At 38.9% G+C, this 25,297-nt stretch overlaps 1 protein-coding gene and 1 long non-coding RNA gene across 4 annotated transcripts in view; one reads left to right on the top strand and one right to left on the bottom strand.

Annotated features, from left to right (window-relative positions):
• The window catches only part of OMA1 (OMA1 zinc metallopeptidase), a 109,841-nt gene that overhangs the window by 31,752 nt on the left and 52,792 nt on the right, over nucleotides 1-25,297 (top strand). The gene's annotated exons all lie outside the window — the stretch shown is intronic.
• LOC116965480 lies at nucleotides 9,412-20,832 on the bottom strand. Of its 2 annotated transcripts, none has more exons than XR_004409383.2 (4): nucleotides 20,582-20,832; nucleotides 14,277-14,391; nucleotides 12,797-12,949; nucleotides 9,412-10,946 (listed from the first exon to the last, which is right to left on the bottom strand). It is a non-coding gene; the product is annotated as an uncharacterized LOC116965480 (long non-coding RNA). The 2 variants fall into 2 exon arrangements; XR_004409384.2 differs by having other exon boundaries at nucleotides 9,412-10,031.

Below are 25,297 nucleotides of genomic sequence, written 5' to 3'. Positions count from 1 at the left end.
TTCAAAAACTGATAATGAAATCTTCTTGTGTCTTGTAGACCTGTTGCTCATTAATTCATTTAAGGTTTGTGATCATCTGGGAAATTGGTATCTACTTGTATTTTTCTTATTATTAAATATATGACGAGTGAGCTCTGGATACATTGCACTGGGAGGATGATCATGCCTCTGGCCTACCTGCTTATGTCCTTCTTCCAACTGGAAATTTTGCCTAGGTAGACCTAGAGACCTCAAGATGTCTGGTGAACTGTCCATAACATCACCTCCATCGTGGCTGTCAAAAAAGCCAAGTTTTTAATGTATTTCTTTTTCTGTTGCTTAGGACAGCTGCGGCATGTGCTTCAGGAGTACATCACTGCTGTTATGCTAAGCAGCACATGAACATGTATTTCTGTACTAGGAATCCCAGCACACCTAGTAGAGATCCAGATGAAACCTCCTGTTTCCAAGGGAGACCCTGTCACAGCCCAGCAGATCTCACTAATGCAAGACTGTTTCTGATAATCAGACTGCTAGTTCTTATTCTCAGTTTTGCACCTTTACTCCTAGATAGCTCCCCTAAGGACTAGAACTAGCTTTTTGTTCTTTCACACCCTTCAAATACTTGATGATGACAGTGCACTTTCACTTCCCCCTCCCTCCCCCGTTAGCCTCGATTCAGACTGGATCCCCACATCCTCGTATCACTTATATTTTCACATTTTAGTTTCCAATGAGTTTGTCAACATCTTTCTTTGACTGTGCTAGAATACTCATAGTTGTGTGATTCAGTATCACTGAGTTGTTTCAGTGACATTTCCCACTTAGGAAGGAAATGCCAGACTTCCACAGTGTCTTTGCTTTTCACAGCTTAGGTCAAACCCTGCCTGAACGCTAACATACTTTCCTGCATGTTAATTTTAGTTAATAGCTATTCAGTAAAAAAATGCATCCAGCTCAAGATATATGGCACAAATTAAGCTGAATGCCCAAACAAATTCAGCAACAGACCCTGGCCTCAGTGGGCTCTTTAAGTCCAGTGTAACATGCATTTACATTGTTTTATTTCTCTCTCAAACTGTAACTTGCTCCCTGTGGGGTTACATTGAGTTAGTTTCATTTTCACATTGTACTAGCACCACCATAGTCTTGCATTTAAATAGTCTCATTTCATTTTGATATCATGATGTCATCTCTACAGAGAGACTGTCTGGAGAATTTAGTGATAATGCCAAGGCAGAGTCAAGGAGCACTACCCAAGCTAGCCCGTTGGCTAGACACATTGCTGTGCTGCACAGTAAGCTCAGCTTCAATTTCTGAGCCCAGTCCTGTTCTCTGAACTGATAATGCAATGTATTTTTATATCCTTTGAGCCCTGTTCACTCTTTCACTGGCAGGGAGCATGTGTGTGTGGGAAATAAGGTCTGGGAAAGCTGATAGTTCTGGTCATGTGCAAGCCAGCAGTAGCTGGGAAAGGACAGAGGCAGGGCTGGTTCTCTTCTGTCGGTGCTTCTCCAGGGCTGTAGCCAGTGGGGAATTTTCTCTGTATCTAGTGATGATTAAAGCTGTGAGCTGGAAAATCCCATCCGGGACATGAGGAAAGGTGAGTCCATCCCCCAGGTGCCATGGAATGTGGTGATTCTAGCCTACCACCTGGCTGGAGCCAAGAACAAGTAGACATTAATGAGCAGATGCCCAGAGTCCTCTGAGAAACACGTACACACAGCTACTGCAGTGCCCCAGGTACCCTGAATACCATGGCAACACAAAGCACTTCCAACTCTGAATGTCAACATCCTAATGGCAATCCCTGTACAGCTGTCTGCAGTCTGCATTTCATAAACAACTCTCCAGTTCTGTCCTGCCACATGAGAATTTGTGCTAGACCAACCTCTCCCAGCTCCGCATGAGCCGCTCGGGGCGGGGAGGGTTCCAAGTTTCAGCTGTTACTAGCATGTCTGCTAGGCCAGGACGCAGCTCTGGGATTTTGTCCCACACCCTCAGCTCCAGCAGGCATCTTGACTTCATGGTGGCAGCAGAGCTGGTACTTTAGGTCAAGGGGGGTTTTATTTATAGAGCTGCCATTACATCAGTGTAACACAGTCATACAGTATTTATGGTAAGGTTAGATACATGACTGCATCCAAAGCAAATAAAGAGATTCTTGCTTCTTGGTGGAACATTCACGTGGAAGGGAAACCCTAGCTTTAATCTGCATTTCTTTCCCTACTGCTGTAAGATTTCCAGGGACAAATTCAATCAGGCTGTTTGACTCTAAAGGTGAAGTCTTTGTGGTTAGTGTTTTCCTTTTAATTATTTTGTTTAAAAATAAATGAGTTCTGCAGCTTTTGAGCTTGAGGGTTATTGGTTTAGTTTTAATTCTCTCCAAAAGCAGTGAGACTACTTAGTATGAACCTACAAAAGCAATTCTGTGAAGCTGCTGGGTTTAGGCATTTCTGGAATGATGCAAGAATAAAAACATTTGTTAGAGCTACCTCTGGGATCCAGTGCCTATATACATTTGTCAAAGGACACAATATTGAATGCTTCATTTTCCAAACACCAGGCCAAGATAAATTATATCTGGGTGTTGAGACTTCCTGATATAAATCAGTGGCATATCAATAATAGGATTCAGCTTCCCTCTGAAATTTTAAAGTAAATGTGCTAGGATTCTTGTGGGAAATAGTAGGTTTCATTTTGTGGACTTCTGCAAGGAGTATTGTCAGTGGAGCCTGCTTTTTAATCTGGCCAATAGACTAATGGGAAAGTAAGTATAAAAAGACACAAACTAAAAGGGATTGGGACGATGCTTTGGAACAAGTCTTTCTGACTGATAAAGTGGTGAGGACATTTGGAAGCCCAGGCAGAACTGATTCAAGTTCTTTAAGGTTAGAGATGAAGAAATGAATGCTTTTTAAAGGTCAGATGAGACATGGGAGTTAAACTGAATGGGAAAGACAGGCAAACAATATATGGAACTGAGTATTTTTTGCACTCCTCTTTGACTTAGGAGGCCTGGGGCCAAATCTTCTCCTAAATCTTAAATGACAATTAGTTTGGTGGTTTGCTTCCAAGCTTAATTTTTCACATCAGGCACAAGTGCAGTTCTGAAATCTGTTTGCTATGATTGACTTTTTATATTGATTTTGAAACACTTTTTCACACTCACAAGGTCCTCAGTAACACTTTCGTGGACTGTCTTTCAAGGCTGACTTTTCACTTACGCTCTCCAAACAGTATCTGCAGATTTGCTGTGACATTCATACTCATCACAACCTAGAAAATGTTAAGACTTGAGCTTTATGCCCTACGGCTTTGAGATCATCATTCTCCTTACAGACAGAACACTAAATCTGCTTTTTTCCACTTTGAATTTGAAAGCAAATTCTGCAGTGGCTTACGTTCTCCCAGGACTTTAATCCTCAATACACAAGTACCAGGTAGCTAGCTATGAGAGCTGGGGATTGCTAGAGTCCTTACTTATCCCTTACTCAGATGCCCAAGATGCAAAGAAGAGTTGGATTGAGCTTATCCTCTGTGTATAGTACACATCAGCAGTAGGTGCACAGTTCCTCCACTGGCTTCTGCTGCAGTCAGACACCATACAAAGGTGCGATAAATATGCTAAAATGGATAAAGCAAATAAATGGAAGAAAAGAGACTGTACCGCACGTGACAGAGGCAGTGAAGATAAAAAAATAGAGAAACAAGCAAGTAGAAACAAAAGAAATGAAGAATTTTGACATAGATTGAAAATGTGACTGATTAACATGTGCTGCAGTGGACAAAGTAACACAAATGACAAAATAACAAAACCTCATGAACCTATGTACTGATTTCCCTTTTTCTCCTTTAGAGACTATCAGAGAAATAGATTTGTTTTCCCACCCTTTAACCCCAGAGTGGAATAATAAATAGTTCAGTGGCCAGAGACTATACCTAATAGTCCTAGGTTAATTCCATTGCTTTGTCACAGCCTTCCTCTATAACCCAGGAAAATCAGTTCCTTTAGTTGTGCTCCAGTCCAGCAGTAGTAAAGTGTTATAATTGCCTCTTTACCTCTGAAATATGAAAATACATGTGTTACAAACTGCAGAGCTGATTGATGTGGACAAGGACCAAAGTGTGTTTGGTGGTATCTTGATCATACTCTCTTGCTATTTTCTTGCAACTTCTTGTTCCTCAAAACAAGAGAAGGTAAGAATATTTTGGAAGGAAGATGCTGGGACATTTCATCTTGAAATACTGTCATTGTCCCTACAGGAACCACCTCTCAACTCATACTTGAAAAGGCTTTTTTTCCCCCCTTAGCTCCATGCAGATATTCAGACTGGACTCACTGATTCCTAAAGGCTGTGTTTCATTGTAAATTAATATTTTACCTGTAGCTGTCTGCCATATAATGTGAATTAATGCTAGCCCTCAGTGACTCTACTTTTTTTTTTATACTCTCCAGGGTTTAGTGGCTTATAGGATTATAGAGTTGAATTCAACTAAGTAAAGAAGAGGAGAGTGAGAAATCACACTTTGACTATCACTGAGAAGTGTTTGTATAGCTGCATGTTTCTACTTCTTTTACAGTAAACATTGTTTTATTCATGCTTATCATAATATTTTCCAGGGTAATATACTATGTAAGGCATCTCCCTTCTCTTTTGTATTTAATTATGTTTATATTATTTGTTTACTGATGGCAAATACTTTCATAGATGAAAGTAGATAAAAGGAATAGCTGAATCAATCATGGAAGATAGAAAAAATGTGTATTAGCAATAATCTGCTGTTTTTTAAAAACTGGGGCAATCAAGAACTTGATACTTTCTGGTGACACTTACTACTGTTATGTACAAGAATACAGTATAGCAAACAGAATTATCTTTACCTCCAAAACTTCATAGAAAGAACAGACCTATTAGGTTAGCTGAAAGGAGGTCAGGCTGGGAGAGGAAAGGGTATGATGCCCTCTGCAAGAGTCACTGATGACCAAAAATGCAACCTAGTATCCTAGAGTGGTCAGATATCCTTGGCTTAAGTAGTCTGTAGAGTCAACAGACTTCCTAACAAATGTTCTTGTGAAGTATAGTGTTCACACCATAAGAAAACTGATCTTAAAGATTTTGAAAATCTTGGCCATTGCAGCTTCTCTTGAGTAATTTGACCTATGAAATCTAATTGTTGAGCTTCATGAAAACATTACATTGTGATCAGTTTCACAGCTCATGCCCATTTCTGTTATTAGAGTCCTTAATATTAACTGTTGTGTTTTCACAGGTGTTACCTTTGCAGCTATAAAGGCTGGAGTACCTTTATTGGTTTTATGTAATGCTAAATTAGGGAGAAATTTATTGCATCAGTAAGGAATGCCCTAGAATCGTAGTAAGAAAAGTCCCAGAATCTTAGTAAGAAAAGCCCTAGAAGCTTAGCTATTACTCCAAATATTTTCAAGAGTTGCAGTCAAAACACAGGATATAGAAGTGTCACTAATAGCTATGGAAGGTCATGTACCAGTCAGGTGTATTAATTCATCTATGGGACCAGATGTAGCCTTTGTGTAATCAGGTACAATATGCTACAGTTATGAAGCAACATAAAGAAATTTGGTGAAAAATAAACGCAGAATGTTTGCTGTGAAGATCACTAGTCCATACCCAATATGGAATGGTATAATTAGCTATCAATAAATACTTTGTTGTGAACGTTTCTGTAGCCAGCCCCTAGCAAAGTTAGGTTCCCGTACACAAGGTAGCATATTAATTAATTTCAGATAATTTATACAGCTTCTCTGCTGTTGTTGTACATTTGCACTTCAAATTTATCGTCTATTTTCATTTTTCAAAATCTTGACACTTGAAATATTTAAGTCTATTAGTCATATAAACGTCATCGTTATAGCATATTTGACTTTAATGGACATGTTATGGCCTGTAAGGCTGTTATACACCTGTAATTTGCTGTATTGTATAAATCTATCATGTACATTCAGTTCAGTATAAATCTTGTTAGGTAAGATTCCCATGTCACTGAAGCCAGTGGCAAACTCTCACCAAATATAAGTTTTCTCCAATTTAAAGGCCACATTTCAGAAATTCTCTCAAATGTTTAATAACACTGAATATTGTGCCAAAGGTGTTTTGCTGAGGTAGGCTACAGTTCAGAAGGCTCTTACTGGTCCCGACATTCCTGCTGTTGGTCAACTGCCTGCTTACCAGTTACTCTTATTTTAAAAGGGAAGCCCTAGAAATTGGCCGTCTTCAATTTCTGTTTGTCATTCAGATGTAGGTGTGCATCAGCATCTAGGCTGCAGAGCAGTCTTGAAATATGTTATTGCTTTACACATTTTAGGCTACAGTTTGTATTTCAATGGATTCATTGTGTTCTAAAGAATCCATAGGGGGGCAAAAAAGAACTCCCTTTGATTTCTCCTTCCCCCCAGTATTACTATTATTGATTGGTCCTTACTGGTGAATAATGACTTACTTAAAGTTGAAACAGATGACAAAGTCAAATCCAAGAGCATTCAGACCAAATTCTGCTTTCACTGACACCAATATAAATCCAGAGGCACTCAAATGAATTACAGATTTATGCTGGTGTAAATGAAAGCAGAATTTTGCCCTTAGTTTTCAACAACTCATTAGGGATAAATAGCCTTTTAGCTAATGAAAATATAGCATTTTTATTAACAGCTTCATAATGATATACACCAAGTGCTATATTGCCTTGATAATTGGAAAATTTACTTGCCTTTTTCCTTTGGTAAAACATGGACACTGTTGTAGATGTTCCATAGTAAAATAATTGAGCCATAAAATCCAGACACCCAAAACATGCTCATAGCATTTAAGGATAAGCAAAATGCAACTATGAGCAACTAAGCCCTACTCAAAACAGGCTGAAAACACAACTGTGAAAAATATGATAGTGTTGAGTTCGCCAGTGTCAGATGGAGACATATGCTTTTGCATACGGTTTTTCAAAAACTCTTCCTCCACCCCCAACTGGAATTTTGTTCAGTGTCAGAAAATGTGTAATGGACCTTGAAAAATGAACGACCATGTCAAGAGTGTGAATGTCAAGCTGGATGCAGGCTTTTGACTTTTTCTGAATCCTAGCTCTTTTTTTTATCCTGATCAGTTTGATTCAGCCTTGACAGGTTCTACAGGGAAACAACTTTTTCTTTCCCACATACAATAGGAAGTTTCTCAGATTTGGCCTCAAACACCTCCTCTTTGGTTCAGCAGCTCTGAATACCTGTCCTATAAGGTTTCTAAATGGCAATGCCAATATTGCAGGCAGTGTATTTTGTTTGCGTGGTTCTGGAGTTGAAGTTTTCCATTTTCCAAACTCCTCTTACCTATGGAGATATTAATGAAACCCTCTTGTCTTATTTTCAACCAATCTGTTATCAGAAAATGCTTCCACTTAAAGATATATCATTAATTTCTTCATTAATTCTTTATTACAACATCTTTACCCTCTCTGTCAGGGAACACCAAAAGCCAACAGCTCCCTGAGGGATGGGGAACCAAGAGCAGTAACAACCAGCAGAGCAGGGGCTTCACCAGCCAGAGCCACATCCCACAGCACCTATGTCAGGCAAATAGGACAGAAGCAAAAAGGTGGTGGGCAGGTCCAATTAGGAGTCCAGATCATGAGACATCATGGTGACAAGACAGGTCAGAGATCAGTCCAGGAAGTCAACCTCTAGGTCAGGATCAGCACTTACTACATGGGCTCATATTGATGAGGCAGGGCCAAAGTCAAGCCAAGAAGTTAGTCTGCAGGTTGATGTCTGGATCAAGGAGCACTGAACAGGCCCAGCTGCAGTTACATTGGAAACCAGTGCTCCTTCAACACACCACAGGAAGGAGTTTCAGCAGAGTTTGTGGTCTCGTGGTTGTGGGTGGAAGCCCCAGGTGAGGCTGTCCAGGGCCATTAAGGATTTCAGTGCCCTCAGAGCCCTGGCAGTCTGGCAGATATATGATATGGTCTCTTCCAGGTAGTGGTAAATTCCACTAGGAAGTGGTAAACCTGTACATAGTGGCATACCATGGTTCAATAAATCTGTGATTGTCAAATGTGATTCAGAAGTTGTCCTTAGATTCCTCAAGTTGTCACAAACAGGACACTCAACTGGTGCGTGGGTCTATTCCTGGATAAAGCAAATCACTTCACCTTTATGTTGCTTTGGTTTCCCCACTGTTGTCTTCTTTGTTTGGAAGTTCTTTACTTTGGGGATTAATTCTTACTATGTATTTGGAGTGTTCAGTCAACAATTTTACCTGAAAATGCTAGGTTCTTCTGTATTATAAATCATAATTTGATAACATTTTGGAGAAAACATGACTAATAGGTTTTGGTAGGGAAAAAGAGTTTCTGTTGCTTTGATTTATTGGCTGTTCCCATTAAATTCTCTCATATGTTCATTTAGGTCTGAGTAACTGAGCTACAGCATTCACAGTAGAGTCAAACCCTGTGTTTGGCCTTTAGACCAAGTACAATTCATAGACCATGCTGCTGTGGAACACTTCAAGTATTTAAGGAGCGTAGAAGTTAAATTAAATATGTACATTTTTTCTGTATGTCCATAGGACTACGTGAGTGTGTGTAACGTTAATTTCCTTAAAGCAGTTTTTAACCAACTATTTAATACTATCTATGGCAGTAGAACTGATGTTAAAACATTGAGGATGCTTTGCACGTATTTCCATGGGTTTTCAGTCTTTGTGAGTTTTGCTTTCCCTTTGTTGCTGTATTATTAGGTATGGAGACAGATAACTCAAAAAGCAGAAAAGTGATTTTGTTGTCCATTTCTCAAAATCTGCTTATTAGGTTAAAGTCAAACATTTCTGCTTTCTGTTGTACTTACAAAAGCAATAGTAATAAATATTGACAAAGCTAAACAGCCTCTGGGAAGGAACAGCCTAGAATTGCTATGCAAACATGCTTTAAAAACTACCTACAGACAATACTGCTGTATTAAAATAATAATCCAAATGAGAGTACTCGCTTGAATACTACTTGTTTTGCTTCCCTTTACATCGAGGAATAATGACGGATCTTGTGCTAGTTTTGAATGAAAATATCAATTGGGGAGTGGATTTACATAACAAAATTAATAGAGCATGGAAAGCTTTCAGCATCACTTTCTGATTTTCCTCTGCATGTCACAGAAGTTATATTTAAAAAGACAGATGATTACAAGTTTGTTTAGGAAAACAAATCCTCAGGGCTGCTTGCATGAGATCTTTACATATGACAGCTGGCCCAATTCACAAAACACTCAGGTTCCTCCTTTTCTGTTCCTGTAAAGAAAATCTGGAATTGTGCAGAGTGCCACATGTGGGGCAAAATGTCATTATTTACCCACTTCTTCATATCTGCTAGCCTGTTTCTCTACATGTAGAGTTGCCCTTCTTAGTTATGCTCTCTGGAATGTACCCACCAAAGAAGAGATGGAATCTGACCTCTATTATCCAGTCCAATGTAAGATTTTATTTCTTTGCATTTACAAAGGGAAGATTTTGCAGGAAATTACCTTTTTTACACCGTAATTAACCACTGGTTAATGATTTCATGGTTATCTGTGTCTGGGCGTTCTGTTACATTAGAGTAAACCTAGCAGTGTCTTTTTCCAGCAGTGCAAGCCAAGAGATCTTCTTCCAGAGTCTCATGGGAGAGGGACTAGTGTTAGAGTTGAAGGACCGAGGTCTGGAAAGCCTCTTTGCTCGTGGATCAGAAGGGATATGTCGCTTACCCAGATTCGTTACTTCCTCTCAGAGCTGCAACCATCCATCTTTACAGTGAGCACTGATGTTGGGCGTTTTTTTACTACCTTTGAAAATCTTTGTGCCCAGAAATCTGTGGCTCCCCACAAAATGTAAAGGAGGTCAGTTTTGTTGAGCCAACTGGTTGAACAGTGAACTGGCTGAGCCCCCGGAGAGAAAGACCGAGGGAAAAGCGGGAGGAGAAGAGTGGTTTCAACATCTGAGCTGCTGGTTTGTCACACGCAGACCCCGTCACTTATTCACTGCTGCATCACAGTCCTCCTGGAGAAAACTGTAAAATTAATGTCTGGTCCTGTGGCCAAAATCTGTCTTATATTCATGCCTGATGCCTATTTTACAGTCTTTCATTATCCTGTAATGCTGCCATTTTTGGATTGGTGTTGAGTTGCTGTCTGTGTCCTGCTTCTGGCTCTGCAGATGGGGTTATTAGGTGAGCTTTCTGTACTCTTTTGAGACCGAGCCGTTCTAGTTGGCAATCAATTCAGTGTCTGCTTTATGAACCCTGTTTTAAGGCTTCTAAGAATTCAGTTTGAGCTGAGACCAAAGAGTAATTTACTAATTTTGATGTAGGGACAAGTTTGCAATAAGCTACTAGTAGAAACTTCATGGTGCCCTAAGAGTGATGAGTCAAAGAAGGTTCAAATTAAAAAAAAAAAAAAATCTCAGGGTCTGTAGAAGAGTGAAAAAGATTTTGTTTCAGGGTCTGTAGAAGAGGGTTTCCTAGAGCCCACTCTCTTTTGTGAGAAATCAGACAGGCAATTTCTGGTCGGCTTCCATTGTTTCCAGTCATGTCAATAAGGACCTACTTAATACTCAAGTTTGTTTTGTTATTTTTACATATAAATTTCATTTCATAAAAACAGTAATACTTTCCAGACAGCTCATTTGAGAATGATTACTTTGTAGGTAGTAAAACTCACTTGGTCTCATTATACAATTCAAGGTGTGTGAAGCAGACAGTTGCCTATAAACATGCTGCTTGATGGGTGTTAATGCTTCACTATATTTACTGTTTTCTGTTCATGGCTTCAGGTAGCATGACAAACTTTTTTTTCAGGAATAAAATTTGGAAGATCTTTCTCTTTTTCTTGACAGAGCATTCTTCGTAATCTGGCAGTGAATGTGCGTCAGATATTCTCTAAATTTGAGAAGAATATCCTAATCTTCACACTTTGGCTAGAAGTTTTATAGTGTAAGAAAAATGTCTGATTAGTTGTTTATGTGAGAGAGAGTATCTCTACAGAAATGCATGATTTATGTCAAAGTGTTTTAACTTGTACACTTAAATTAGGCACCTAACTTTGCTTAATTTCCCAAATAATGTTCCAGTTTACATCAGCACTTAAGCATGTGCTGAAGTGTTTTCTTGAAAAGATAAGTGGTTTTGCAGTTGTTCATAAATGAGGTGATTATCAAAGTTCTTGAGTAGATCAGCCCCTTAGATGCCAGAGATGCTCAGCTAAAAAAAAAAGAGTCCCCTGTTTATCTGGCTGGATTTGAATTTAGATGTCTGGATTAAGACATCCATGTCTGAACAATTTGGCCATCCTGTTTTCAGTGCTTACCAGTGACAGTTTTAATTATTATAATTATTAATACAAAAAAAACTGAATACTTGACTGTTTCTTCTGTAGTCTGCAGTCATTATCAGGAGGTTCAGTGTCTCTGTACTTATTTGGAAATGTAAAGATTACCCTCGTGATGAAAATCAAAAACCTCATATATTTTATTCCTGTTTAGAGGATACACGTGAGTCTGTCTGGCTATTGTGAACATGTAAGTATTAATAAGAATACAAATGTTGCTGGCTGACTGTTTTGATCTTCTGCAACACAGAACATTTTCAACATGGATTTAAGCAAACTGAGGCAGACTGTTGTGTGAGAGGTTCATATAATGACAGAGTTTCAGTGGTTTTGACATTTTGTGGTCAGATCCTTCCATCCAGGATTCAGGTACTGTCACACAGAACATTGTGTAACCCTGAGATATCCTCTGTTAATTTCTAGGAGCAGGAATCTTAGGCTTTTACATCACTTACATTTTTACGCTTTTGTAATAGTAATATGATGATTTGTTTTAATGGAGTGCTCCTCCATGTTCCTTGAGAAAACATGACTAGGAAAGATTTCCTGAGTCCCCAGGTCCTGCCTGTTGCTGCCTTTGCCAAGGATGTGCTGTAATCCCATTCACCAATAGGTTGTTTTGCCTCCCCTGGAAGTCTTCCAGAATCTTGGTCTTCTCATGATTAGAAACCACCTAACTAGCATCCTAATTTTGCTGGTATCTGATTTATACTGATAGTTTTTGGGCTGATAACACCCTTTCATTTCATGCTTGCTGCTAATGCCCTTTTGCTTCATGCTTCTTTCTTGAGGTATTTTTCTTCCTGAGGTATTTTGAAAAAGCATTTGTATCACTTCGACTATTTTATAAAGCACTTCTGGATCTATCCCCCTAGTGAATCTATCCAACTTGTCTGCCTCTTCTCCTCAGCTATGATCTATAGTCATCTGAGCTGCCCCTTACCCTTTCTCTTCATCTGCTCCTTTCTGGCAGAACTTTTTTGTGAGACGGATCATATAATCTAAACCTCATCTGGTCACTTTCTACCAAAGCTTAAATAATTGAAATGTCAATAACGTACCATTTAAAATCTATTCTGCTTAATCTCCCAGAGTGGTGTGTTGGCAGATTGTGAATGTCACACTACTGATGAGCAAAGGACTTGGATAACTATGAGCTTCTAATCAAGAAATTAATCTAAAATTGTATATCTGCATAAGAAATGCTGGCACAGAAGGGTGAAGCACTCACTAAAAGCAGTTGGGCCTGAAGTGATTACTAAAGCAATTCAGGGCATCAGGGACTCTACAGAATATAGGTCTCTGCAGTGATTCTGCCCTCCTGAGTTTCTGATTCTTCCTTGCTGCAGTACTCCCTAACAGAGGCAGCATTGCAGCATCCTTCTCTAGTTCAGGCTCACTGAGCTGACTTCAGGAGCAGCAGAGAGACCCAGGACTTACCCCGCTAGCTGAAAATTGTCCAGGCGGGTTGGGCTGGCTGCACTGGTGTCAGTGTGCTCTCCCATGTGTATGCCAGTCCTCTTGATGAACCTTCAAAGTAACAAGTTTTGAAGCCATGGGTATTCACGTCTCAGAATTATTGTCCCAAGGTATCTGCAAATTCAGATAGACACTAGCATATCAGTTGCATTTAGAATATATTATCAGGACTTTATTTTGAATTGTAAAAGATATTAGATTCCAGCCAGACACTCACTCAGTGATGTTTTTCTAGGATTTTACAGTTTATTCTAGTGATTTAAATAATGACTAGAATAACAGTTTATTCTAACCATTTGAACTGCACATCAGTGTGGTGACTGAGAATTTATTAATAATGCTTAGAGCTTGCACATTGCATTTCAAAGAGACTTACAGACAGTAGGTAATTAATAGCCTGGTGCCACTGATCCATCTATAAGTTCCTGTCACAGATCTCATTTCTTGTGAAGTACAGTTATGATGGCTGAGATCTAAAGCACAACTTCACAGAAAATCTCAGATGTCTCTGTGGGTAAACAGAAGACTTTGACTGTGGTCTGAGCGCTGGAGCAGGGCACCCAAGCTTCAAGTTGTTATCCTCTCTCTGGGCAGCAAGCTAAGGGAATGCTCCTTAGTAGTTTTTCTGTCTTTGAGTGATACCTGTCATAAGCAGTTTATGCCCTGCTGACTGGAGAGGGACAGGCTCCTACCACAGGACCCTACAAAACCCAGCACGGGATGGTGAAGTTGCTGCTTGGTAACTGAGCGTTCAAAGGTCCGAATACGGATGCTAACTCTTCCTTCTGTGCGAGTGGTTTTCAGCACAGACCTCTTGGCATCTGTCGTGGTTTGAGCCTGGTCAGCAGCTAAACGCCACGCAGCTGCTCACCCACCCTCCCCCCACTTGGGAATGGGGAGGGAATCGGAGGGGCAAAGGGAGACTCGCGGGTTGAGATAAAAACAGTTTAATGACAGTAATAGAATAATACAGTGACAGTATAAACTTGCTAGCTGTTAATGGAAAAGCATTCTAAACCACAGGTTAAGTTTGTAGTTTGCGGGTACCTTTGACTGTCATAGATGAGATTAAAAAAAAAATCTTTAAAAAATATTAGTAAATAGCTTTGCACACTTGATTTCTTAAGTGCAGAAGGAAATGTCATTCTTGCAGGCTCGTGCATTTTCATCTGATTATTGCTAATGCAAATTGCCAATAGGGAATGCATAAATCTGTACTGCAGCTCTTAAAATTGGTGCAAACAGTTGCTTTTTTTTTTTTGCAAATATATCCATTCACTTCAGTCCTGTAATGCAGAATCTTTTCTTACTGAAAGACTTGATAGACATTGAGTTGTCACAGATGAAAGATCAAAGTGTTATTTCTTAAAATTGTGTAACCATTTTTCATTTTGCTAGGTTCTCACTGAGTGTGTAGAATAACAGAATTTAATCTCTGTACCTGGTTTGGGAAGATGGAAGTTGCACTTGGGGAGGAAAATTTCACTCCTGATCAGAGAGGGTAAAGACAAAGCACTTGGCAAAAACATTTAATAATGGATCATTCTGCTCCTCTCCTGTAGCAGGAGACAATTAGAAGAGAACATAATGTGGGGGAGGGGAAAAGAAAACAACACTATAGAATTATTGAGCTGAACAATATCCTCTCTTGCATTTCAGAGGGAGGATTGGAGAGAAGTTGACATTTTAATATTTTCTAAATTACTCTGCAACATGTTTTCTGATGAATCTAATCTGGCGCCTCTTCCAAATTGATATTTCATCCAAGAATGTTTGGGCAAAGATGTTATTAAGCCGGTAATTTAGATTTAGCAAGTTTTATATTTCAGTACATTTAAAAAAAGACAGTCTAATTTCCAGCGTTAAAGGAACAGGGCTCATTATTTCCCATGCACGGAGGTAAATTGTTTTACTAGCAAAACTCCATATTGATCTTCATCCTACATCTCAATATTGAATGTTGTTTACACTAAAAGATGCAAGAGGGAGAGTGGGTGCTCAGGAGGCAGGAGGCGTATGAAAAGAGCTTTTTGATTGTGGGACTAACATTCCTAGCTACTGGTATCTCTGATAATGACTCACAGTTGTTGTGGTCACAGTCTGAAAGCCAATAACAAACAAAGTAAAGTGGTTTGTCTCAACTGTGCTTGGTAATTCCCAGTAACTAATGAAACGACAAGCTCTTCAGATTTCATCTGGAGCTCTTACAGTTCGGCACGTGAGCCTTGTTTTCTGGGCCACTTTGAGAAAACTCCTGGTTGAACAGAAGTGAATTGCATAAATCTTTCCCGTTTCTATACTTCAGATGACTTTGATGAAGAGAAGAAATCTCTCCTCAAAAGTAACATAACTATCAATATTCATCCCCTCATTCATTACAATAAGCTATCGGGTGACCTTCAACAGATCACCCATCTTGTCGTCTCTTGGCCAGTAGCGTTTTGCAATATTTCTGATAGTAGCAACATACTTTGTAACCTTGAGGAGCATGTTCAAACCTGTGAGCGAGCTGTATGGCTGCTGGAAACTGTAAGGAAATGGGTGAGTACTTCTATTCGTCCTGGTAATTTAGAAGTGTTGATGAATAATACTTCAAATCATAATGAATGTTGGAGTCTGTTGCTTTTGATTGAAATTTAAAATAAGCTATGTGTGCTAGAATGTATACTGCCTTACTTTTTTATAAATCACAAGTTTAATATTCATTTATAAACATCTCTTTACATATGCTGAGAAAATTTACTGGTAAACAACAGATATAATTCATCACCATTACAGTCTCAACAGCTTTATTTGAAATTAAGTTTTGAATCTGGGCTTAAACTCATTCAGATAATTTCTTTGCAGAAACAGTCTTAGCCTCTGTTACATTTAGCAAGAAACACTGCCTTTCAAGTGTTGATGTTGATGCAAGAAGTAGAAAGATGCCATTTTCTTTTATTTGTCTTCCAACACATTAAGTTACTTGGCACTTGACAAACTACTGTGATTTGGTTCTTCAGGACAGCTGCTGAAATGGTCAGGTCAGGGAAGTGGGCATTGTGTTTTGGATACACAGGGGATTTTTTTATATAGACATTGGCTCAGTGTTTTTTATATATCAGTGGCTGGTAGCTGAATCTAGGACTGTAAAAATGATAGGGTACATAATATCTGATTTAAAGTTATCAACATGCTGCCTGTGTAGAGCCTTTTATGGCATTTGCTCATCAAAGGGAATTTGAAACCCATCAGCTGACAAGGGGGAAAATATATTAAAAAAAATGCTGAAAGACTTAAAATCAATCTGCTTTGCACCAACTTAACTTCTTGCTAGAAAAGCTGTCCTTGTTTAATTACAGAGCAAGCTAAATTTTTCAAAGGCCTGCCCATTCAGTGTTTACTTGACCTGTCTACATTTGATGGAAGAGAACTAGGAATTTATTAGGCATCGACAGGCAGAGTGGGCTGAAGGATTTTCTCCAACAGTGGACTGAGCTCAGTACCGCCTAACATCAGGTTTTGTGTATCCAGTCAAACACATTTACTATTACAAAGCAATCAGTCATTTAATTACTGACGAAACAAAACAGAAAGCTCTTAAATGTATCCACAGCGTATTAATCTTTCCTTCTGTCTGTTCACTCTTTTGTCTTTGAGCCAGACACGCTGTATGTCTTCTTTGTCTGGTGCATACCCTTTATTTATCTTGTAGTCCTAACACTGTTAATCTGCTCAATAATTTATAAGACAGCTGACCTCAACATTAGGTGAGCTATTGAACAAACATCAGGGAGTGTTAAATTCAGTTTAGGCACTGTAGTCTGAAAACCCCTCCGAGTCCATAGACTCCACTAAGCACACAAAATGCATGGAGAGAATAGGCATACCTGGGCTTCTGCACATCCTTGTCTTCTGTCATTACCCAGCTGATAAATATTTAAATCACAGCCTTAGGTGGGTGGACCACTTTTTGTCCTATTGTCTCCTCTTTCACTTCTGTGGCTAAAGGTATAATCTGTGCACACAAACCCTGTTTAAGTACTCTGTTACTAAGGAAACAAACTTGTCAAGCACGGACCATGTGGGAATAATGGTGATTTATTTAGAAAAGGAAAGGTTTGTCATTTTAAGCTCACTACTACAAAATTGCTTTTTGATTACCTTCAAGCTTATTGCATTGTCTTGTCACAATAAACTATGGGAACAAGTGGAAAGGTTAATAATTGTGGGCTTTGTTCTTGTCAGTTATTCTGCAAAAGATCATACAGCAGACCTGCACCCTTAGCTCAACAGGAACAAATTTCACTAGGACTGGAGCAGGATCTTGGACTCAATTTTTTGATGTTGTTGTTATTATCTATTTATTTCCTAGCTGCCTCCAAAGGCAGCATGGCAGAGATTGGCAGATTTGCAGACTGGCTGAAAGGATGGACTCTGTGATACACCGCTGAGGGTAGGCAAGGTTGTTTACACATATTTTTCAGAATGGGGGGAAGGAGAAAGATCCGAGCAGGACAGGAAAAAGACCAGGAGATTTGAGGGTGCTTCATAAGATCTAAACTGTAATAAATTGTCTGAACCCCATCTCTGAAGGTTACTTATTTGTTAGGAAACATCAGGTTTTTATTTTATTTTATTTTATTTTATTTTATTTTATTTTATTTTATTTTATTTTATTTTATTTTATTTTATTTTATTTTATTTTATTTTATTTTATTTTATTTTATTTTATTCTGTTTTTTCAGGAAGTCCATTTCAATCCCAATAATCAGATAGAAAAAAATTCTAAATAACTTCAGTGTGCTTTGGGCTAGGTATAATGTGCTTTTTGTCAGGATGAATTAATATTAAATCAAGAACTTCCTCCTGGAGAAAGTGGATCACTTTCTTGCCCAGGGGTGTGTTCACCAGAAAGTACTGTTCCGCTGTGCGCTGCCTAAAGATTGAAGTGTTAAATTACTTGAGGCAGAATAGATTGAGAGGTTCAAATTGTTGATGAGCCTGGAGTACTTTAAGGAACAATTGGTATTAACAAATCACCTATTTCACAGTATGACAAAAATTTAGCATGATGGGAAGTTTTTGAAGTGGCAGTTTATTGGAGCATGGTTGTTTCTATGGCAAGGATTTGAGAAGAAACCCAAAACTGTTAATACAGAATACTTTTGAAAATGAATAGGTTTTGCGTTTTTTTAGTGTGAAATTAAGACTCTTTTTGAAATTTTTATTGATGGAACTTTAACAATATTTGAAATTTAAATGAAATGTTTCACAGGGCTGAAAGAGAACTTATTTTCCTATATAATTCACATTATGACTTTCAATTCTTATCTGGATTGGCAAAATTAAAAAATCTTGAAGTGTTTCCCAATAGAGGAAAAATAATTCCTACACTTCTTGGAGATCTTGCCACTCTCTCTCAGTAACAGCAGTCTTTCCTGCTTTCCAGAAAACCCTGAAGGCTGATTAGAAAAGGAAAAAAATCCTTGCTAATATCCATACACACTCTTTTCCCATATTGAGATGACTTGCCTCACATTTTGCTAGAAAATGAATAATAGAGTAGTAAAGGATGCAGCATAAAGTATTTATGGCAAATTAAAACTCATCTCCAGGACAGTTTAGAAAATAGGGACGTGGGCCATACCTGTTCTGTTCGTCACTGGGGTGAACTTTTGAGGAACTGAGTGAACTTGCACACCAGTACAAGTTATTTTCATTAGCTACAAATATGAATGAAGAATAAATTAATCACAACATAACAAGAATTTCATGTTGCAATTATGAACAATTTGGTATTCTTTGCTTCATTTGAGTCAGGGTGGGTAGTGCTTACACTTAATGAGTGGATTCATGCCATTGTATTGTGGAATCTATATTGAGACATTATATTGAAGCTATGTAATTGAATGCATTGAGATTTGGTCAGTAGTTTTTTTATGCAACGGTGATGTCAGACACTAGCATATCTTTATTTGTAATTTAGGAAGGACTAGAAGTATTCGAGGATGTTCTGTAGTATATCAGCTGCTCTGTTCTGCAGCCCTTCTTTACCTACTGTTCAGGATCCATATCTCTAAAAAAGTACTTAAGAAATACCATAATTTGACTAAATCTTTTGAACTTTTGTATGCCTCTGTTCTGACACCAGACTCCAAATTAAAGCTCCTGAGCAATGGGCTTTTTTGCTACTTGGGTACTGTTGTTCTGAAAGCTAGAACCAGATGAATAATTGAATTTTCAGGTTTCCCCTGAACAGAAGAAAGGAAAAATGAGTTAAAAACAGTTGTCAGGTTAGCCAAATAATTTAAATTTTTTAAAACTGAAATTTTTTCTTGAAAATGCAGTTTTAAAATTAAAACCAAAAAATGTCATTTTGATGAGGATGATGAGTATAATTTAGGATTTAATCCTGGATCTTTGTGGTTGTGATCTCCTTGCATGATGAGAACAGCCAAGGCAAAAGGAATGTGGGGACTTTGTGGAGTGAGCCTGCGTCTCCTGTTGTCTCACACTGTAGCTGAATACCAATAAAAATCTTATTTCCATATTTTGAAAGGTGTGGTTCACAGCAAGAGACTGTCATACTACCAAAGCTCCCCCAAGTGCTGCAGCCTTTATCTCTGGTAGTAGTCTTTGTGAGTATGAATCACCTGCCTAGCTCTAGCACATGCACTTTTCCAGAAGGTTCTTTGCTACACACATAGGGAGAAAATACATTCTTTTCTCTCAAGAAGTGGCTAAAATAATTCTCCTGCGTCTGGGAATCTGTCTTCAGAAATGATGCTGTTACAAGATTTTTTTCTGTAGTGCTTCTCCTTTCCTTCTGGAGATAAAACCTGCTTTCTGTTTTTTTTTTTTCCTATTTCCAAGGATGTATGTCTGACTTTTCTTCAGAGCCATGGGCAAATAATGAAATAATTCTTTTTCAGACTTCTGGTCAGGCCTGGATGTTTGGATGTGTGGCCATTCAATTCTAAACAAACAGCCTGAAGTGGAAACCTCAGAAAACAGCATCTTCTGCTCTCGAAAAAGGAACACTTTCATTTTTTTGCCCAATGTTCTAGCTAGGGATGACTACATCTTTCAGAGGGGAATTTCTTCAGCCTTTGGCCATGCTCCCACAGCCTGGGAGGAATTGCTCAGCTGCAATATGAGCTTCCATTTAAGAATTTCTAAGCAAAAGCCACTATAGGCTTGTTAGAGGGATACCAATGAGTGGTTGAATGATTAAGGAACTTGAGATTTTGTCTACAGTTTTGTTTATTCTAAATGCTTTTAAATATATTTTTATTTTGGTGTATAACGTTAAACACACTGTGGCAATCAAATGCTAAATCTTGTAACTTTGCTTTAAAATGCACTGACAAAGCTGATGATAAGGAATAAAAAAGATTTCACTGTCATGCTTGTAAGCCATAGTATAAAAGCAGTCTGGCTACTGCAGCCAGTTATCAGTCTGCTTGCCCTTCAGTCTGCTCAATCAATACTTGTATAAATATCTTTTCCCAAGAGATGAACACAAGACGCTGCCTTGTTCATTGCTGGAAGTAGTGCCAGTGAGCCATGACAGCAGGGTGAGGACGGTGGCCTTCACAAAAAGTCACCAAAGAAGAGATTCTTCAACCATTTATACATTTTCACCAAAGAAATACTACTTTGTACTTCCATATGTCCCTTGTAACAAGTGCAGCATTTATCCACATTAAGAGCTAGAGCACATTTCCATAAAAGAACACAATAAAAAGGATTAATGTTACTCACTTTGATGGAGGAAGAAACTCCTATTTCTAATCTTCATTTTGTGACAGTTCGATTGATTTCTTCACTGTGTGGTGTGGGGCTGGCGTTGCTCCTGAATTCATCTGTGTTTCCTACAGCTCCCACTGCTCTCATCTCTTCAGGTTACTTTGCAGCTTGATTAGGTCCTGCTGTGTGTGTGTTATACCTCCTCAGCAGAGCTGTCACCTGTACATTTGATCACAGTTGAATTCCAACTGTAAGAAACACCCAACAAAGTCATGTCATGTAGCGAACAGAGTTGTTTGGGTTCCTGTTGCTATAGCTACGATGTCTAAAAAGCCGTGGGAAACCCTGGCTGGAGTTTAGCGGGATGTGGCATTGCTTAAAAGCAACTTCAGTGTAAGAATTAAAGTAGATCTGTGAGCCCCTAGTGATTCCATCAGCTTTAGTCCGAGAATCACTGTTGAAAGGGGCAAGTGGCCAAATCTGAGGATCCTACAGTTTCCCGTATTTAATTTTCATTTTTACATTGAATTCATTATGAGGTGAAGAGTACAAGGAAAGGACAATATTTTCTACTGATAATTTCCTGCCTTATCTTCAACAGCATCTCTTTTGTATGGGACCAAGGACACGTGCTGTGTTCAGACTTGTCATTAAGGTCTTCATCCACCTTTTGGAATTCCTTCTGGAGTGGCAGAAATAGATAGCTGCGTAGAACGATTCATTCCCCTCATTTTAAGACTGTTTTGGGGAGAACCCTATCCTCTCTTCACTTAGTGAGAGCTTAGACAACTAATTTAGACTTGATGCCGTGCTGAAATTAGACTAATAATATTAGGTGTGATAAATCCCACACAAGATGCCCGTGCTAGCTGGCTAGTCAGCAATTTCATCTACAGGGGCCAAATCCTGCCCCATGCTGTTCAGTGCACACCTTGCTCAGGGGGCCAGTGTGTGGCTTTACCAACCTGCTTTTTATTTTCCTCTCTGATAGCAGTAATGCCATTTGCACTCATCCTGTTTAGCTTAAATAGTCAAGAATTAATTTTTCTTCTGTAACTGGACATTTACATTTGTCATTCGTGCAGTACAAGTCTGTGCTTGAACCCCGTACCTTTTCAGAAGCTGATTCAAGATTACATTGTGTATAAAATCACAGGAAATATAGTTGGAAACAACCTTTTTCCTGCACCAAGAAAAGACCAACGATACCTAGAATTATACAAATGCCAAAGTATATACATACAAAGTATATACAAATTATAACAAAAGCCAAGTAAGTCGTTAGAATACTGTCATTACTCAGGGTCTTGAATACCACAACCATACAAAAGCACCGTGACTGAATCCCCACGGGAGGCTGGCTGGAAGCTCAGCTGGGCTCCGTAGGACTATAGCTTACCTTCTTTATAAACATATGTTCTTTTCAAGTTTCTCTGATTTTCAGAGCCATAAATTACTTTTCAGGCCTTTCTAACATTAAAATTGTTACCTGAAGACCAGAAATGATTCACTGAAGAATAATAAAAGTCCATCTTCATGAAGTGAGCCTCTGTAAATATCGTAGATGTAATTTCATAAAGGTAGATGGCATCATTTCAATTATTTTTGGCTGAAGTGGCAGTAGGCCCAGCAGAGTGAACACAAGGGAGGAGATAGGATGTCTAACAAATAAATTCAATTAAATTTCTATATGTGAATTGATTGTATTTTATTTACCCAGACATAAACCAGATTCCAGATAATCAGAGCTTTGGCTTGTTGCACTATATTCAGTTATTCTCAACAAGTTGTTTTGTAGGAGGCACAGTGTACACGAGCTTATTTTGTAATCCATTTTGTTTTCCTCCAAAGCCAAGCTAGAGTAAATAGAAAAAGTTTGATGTTTCTGAAAGGTATTCTGCTAGGATTATTTGTCCTACAGCACACCGCTGTGACTGCCATTCGGGGGATAGCAGGGTACTCGAGAAACAGTAAGATTCATGTTAGGAAGCCTATATTAGGTTTGAATGTCCAGTAGCATAGGTATTTAATATTTTCAAGTGGGTGTAGCAAAAGTTCTTGTGGGGGGGGCACATGGGAAATACCGAGATGAAGTTCTGGGCTATGTTGTTGCTTTTTATCTCTTTCTAGTCTCACACTTTGCATGAAGAGACTTTGTTTTTAAGAACCATATTTATTCCTTCTCCGTTAAGGTACAAATTTAATTCTACTTTAGGTAAGAGAGTTACCTTCGAGCTGAAATCAGAACCTTTTTTGCTTCTAAAATAGTGTGTGGTGGGAGGAGGGGTGGAGGCCAGGGGCTAGGAGGATTGGCAAGGCTGGAAATGGAGCAGTTCTGGTATTTAGTTCTAAATCATATGTGATGGTCTGAATAGACAGATCATAAAGATCTTAATTTCCAGATGGGTTCATGTGATGTCTTTTGTGATGACTCAGCTGATTAACAGGATCCCATAGATAGATACCAATCTAACTGCTATTTCATGAATAATTTTCCTGATATTTTTAACCCTTTTGCTCCTGAAGGTCAGTCTTGATTTTACTGCAACTTATAGTTTGCAAGAACTCTTGAAACTCCTGTTATCATCTACTTCATAAGGCTCACAATTTTCTCATCTCCTCTGTCTCTCCTTGCCTAAAGTATTAGCCTATTCTAAGTGGTACCATCTTTCTTGGAAAACACACAGGGCATTCTCATTTTGGAAATCAACCCTTTTTACATTATTTTCATGTCTTCCCGATATTTTGCCTCTTTAAGCACTCGGAAGAAGTCCTTCACCATTTTATGACAAAGCAGTGAGTCTTTCCTGTATGATTAGTGGAGTCGGCACATAAATAAACAGAGCTGTCTCATTAGTGTGTATTGTCAACTGTCAGTAATGGCTGAGAGTCGCAGCTTTGTATATTATAACCTACTTTATTCAGCAAGGGTAAGTTAGGATGCAAGGGCTATTCCCTGTGCTGCTTAAAAAGTGCCAGGACATCTTTAGCTTCCAGCTGGAAGAACCACCAGAGACTAGCAGGAGGAATCTTAGTTTAAACACCTCATTTGAAGGTCAGAACCTCTAACAGTGTAGCAGAAGTACATTGCAGTGTCAGCATTGGTTATGAGCCCAGAGCCTAATGTAGGGCTCCAAACCATGACCTTCTACACCAGAGGCACAAATGTTACCAACTGAGCCCATCTGACATTAATTAAACCCTCATTAAAAAGGAGGGCTTTTTTCCTGGTTTGAAATGTGATTTCCTCTGAAAGGTTTTATCATGCATATTTTATTACGAATTTTAGCATGTGGACTATAGACCCTGTTTTGATCTTTTGGATTCACTGTACATGGCATATGTTTCATGCAGATGGGAAATAAAAAAAGAGAGAGAAATATACATATTCATTTGTTCTAGTTTGTAAGATAGGTGGCTGTGTTATGACATTCAGGAGCAGCTTAAAGGGTGAAGTTTATTGTCTGTTACCACACACTGATAAGGGGAAATATTCCATGTAGTACTAATGGGGCATGAACACACAAACTCTGCAAGATTTAAGTTACATGTGAGTCCTCAGGATTATCCAGAGTTTGAATATCACCTGGCAATAGAATCTGGGAGAAGTCCCAAGCCCTTCCTGCTCCTTCTCATGAGCGCCTCTGGGAAGTGTATTTACTTGCAAGCCTGTTTTACCTGTAGTATAACACACATTTTCCTTTAAACCAGCCAAAGTTTACAGTAAGTACAAGAAAGCAGCAAGGCAGAGTTCAATGTTAACAGCATCTGCATTTCTAACAATATCTAAGTGATTTATCAGTATTATTGAGGCTCTTTCCAATCTGGTGCTGCAGGGATTGGTGGTGTCTGGCTGTTTGGATAGTGTCTAGGAGCTTGAATGCCTGGACTAGCCTTAGTTTAGCCATTTATTCCGTGTTTAATCCAGTTTCCCCATCAGTAAGAAAGAGGGAAAGGTCTTGAAACAACTTCATAGCTACATACTGCTTCACATCTTTCCGAGTTAATACGCAGTAGTTCAGAACTGCAGTGCTGCCCAAGGGAACACCCTTCCCTCTGGCTTTGGCACTAAGTTAGAGGTCACTAGTTACAGGGCTTTCAAACATTAATTGAAGGACTCCGACACAGCTGAGCCATGTGAATTCCTTCCAGCAGAGGACAGCACTTCTTCCAGCTGTGCTCGCTAGGTTACTGCTTAGCTGGGCGTGGGGTCTGGAGGAGGCTTGTATGCCTGCGATGTCTTGGTGTCTACAGAAATCAGCTGTCTTAACTACAAAAGCCCTAAATAAATACAGAAATAAATTTCACCGTATCAGATATTACTCCTTTTAACAGCACTGACCTCATCAATCTGTCTTTCTTTTGCTCAGATTCTTTTACCTATTCCTCCCTCCTAATCACAGCTCATCAGTTGGAGATACTTTCATATTTTTCTCCTTTTTAATGACACACTTTCAGTTCTTCCTTTCTAGTAGACAACCTAGAGCCAAACCTCTCTTCCTGTCTCTTTTTCTGAGAAGACAAGATTCATCACTCAAGGTTTCTTGACCCTCTGAGGGAAGAAGCTGATCTTTCTTCCCAGCTCTGTGGGAATCCCTAATGCCAAGACACACTTCACTGGGAAATCAATATAAATAAAAAGCAGTGAAATGTCTTTGTTGTGAAGAAACCTCTTTGCATTGCTTGTGAGCTCATGCAGAGGACACATCCCAATCGCCAGCCTAACTGAGC

Source organism: Tyto alba, unplaced genomic scaffold, assembly GCF_018691265.1.
Source record: "Tyto alba isolate M040663 unplaced genomic scaffold, T.alba_DEE_v4.0 Super-Scaffold_1000006, whole genome shotgun sequence".
In the NCBI taxonomy this organism is placed as follows: Eukaryota; Metazoa; Chordata; class Aves; order Strigiformes; family Tytonidae; genus Tyto; species Tyto alba.
Note: the sequence above shows the minus strand (reverse complement) of the source record. Positions and strands in the feature narration are given on the sequence as shown.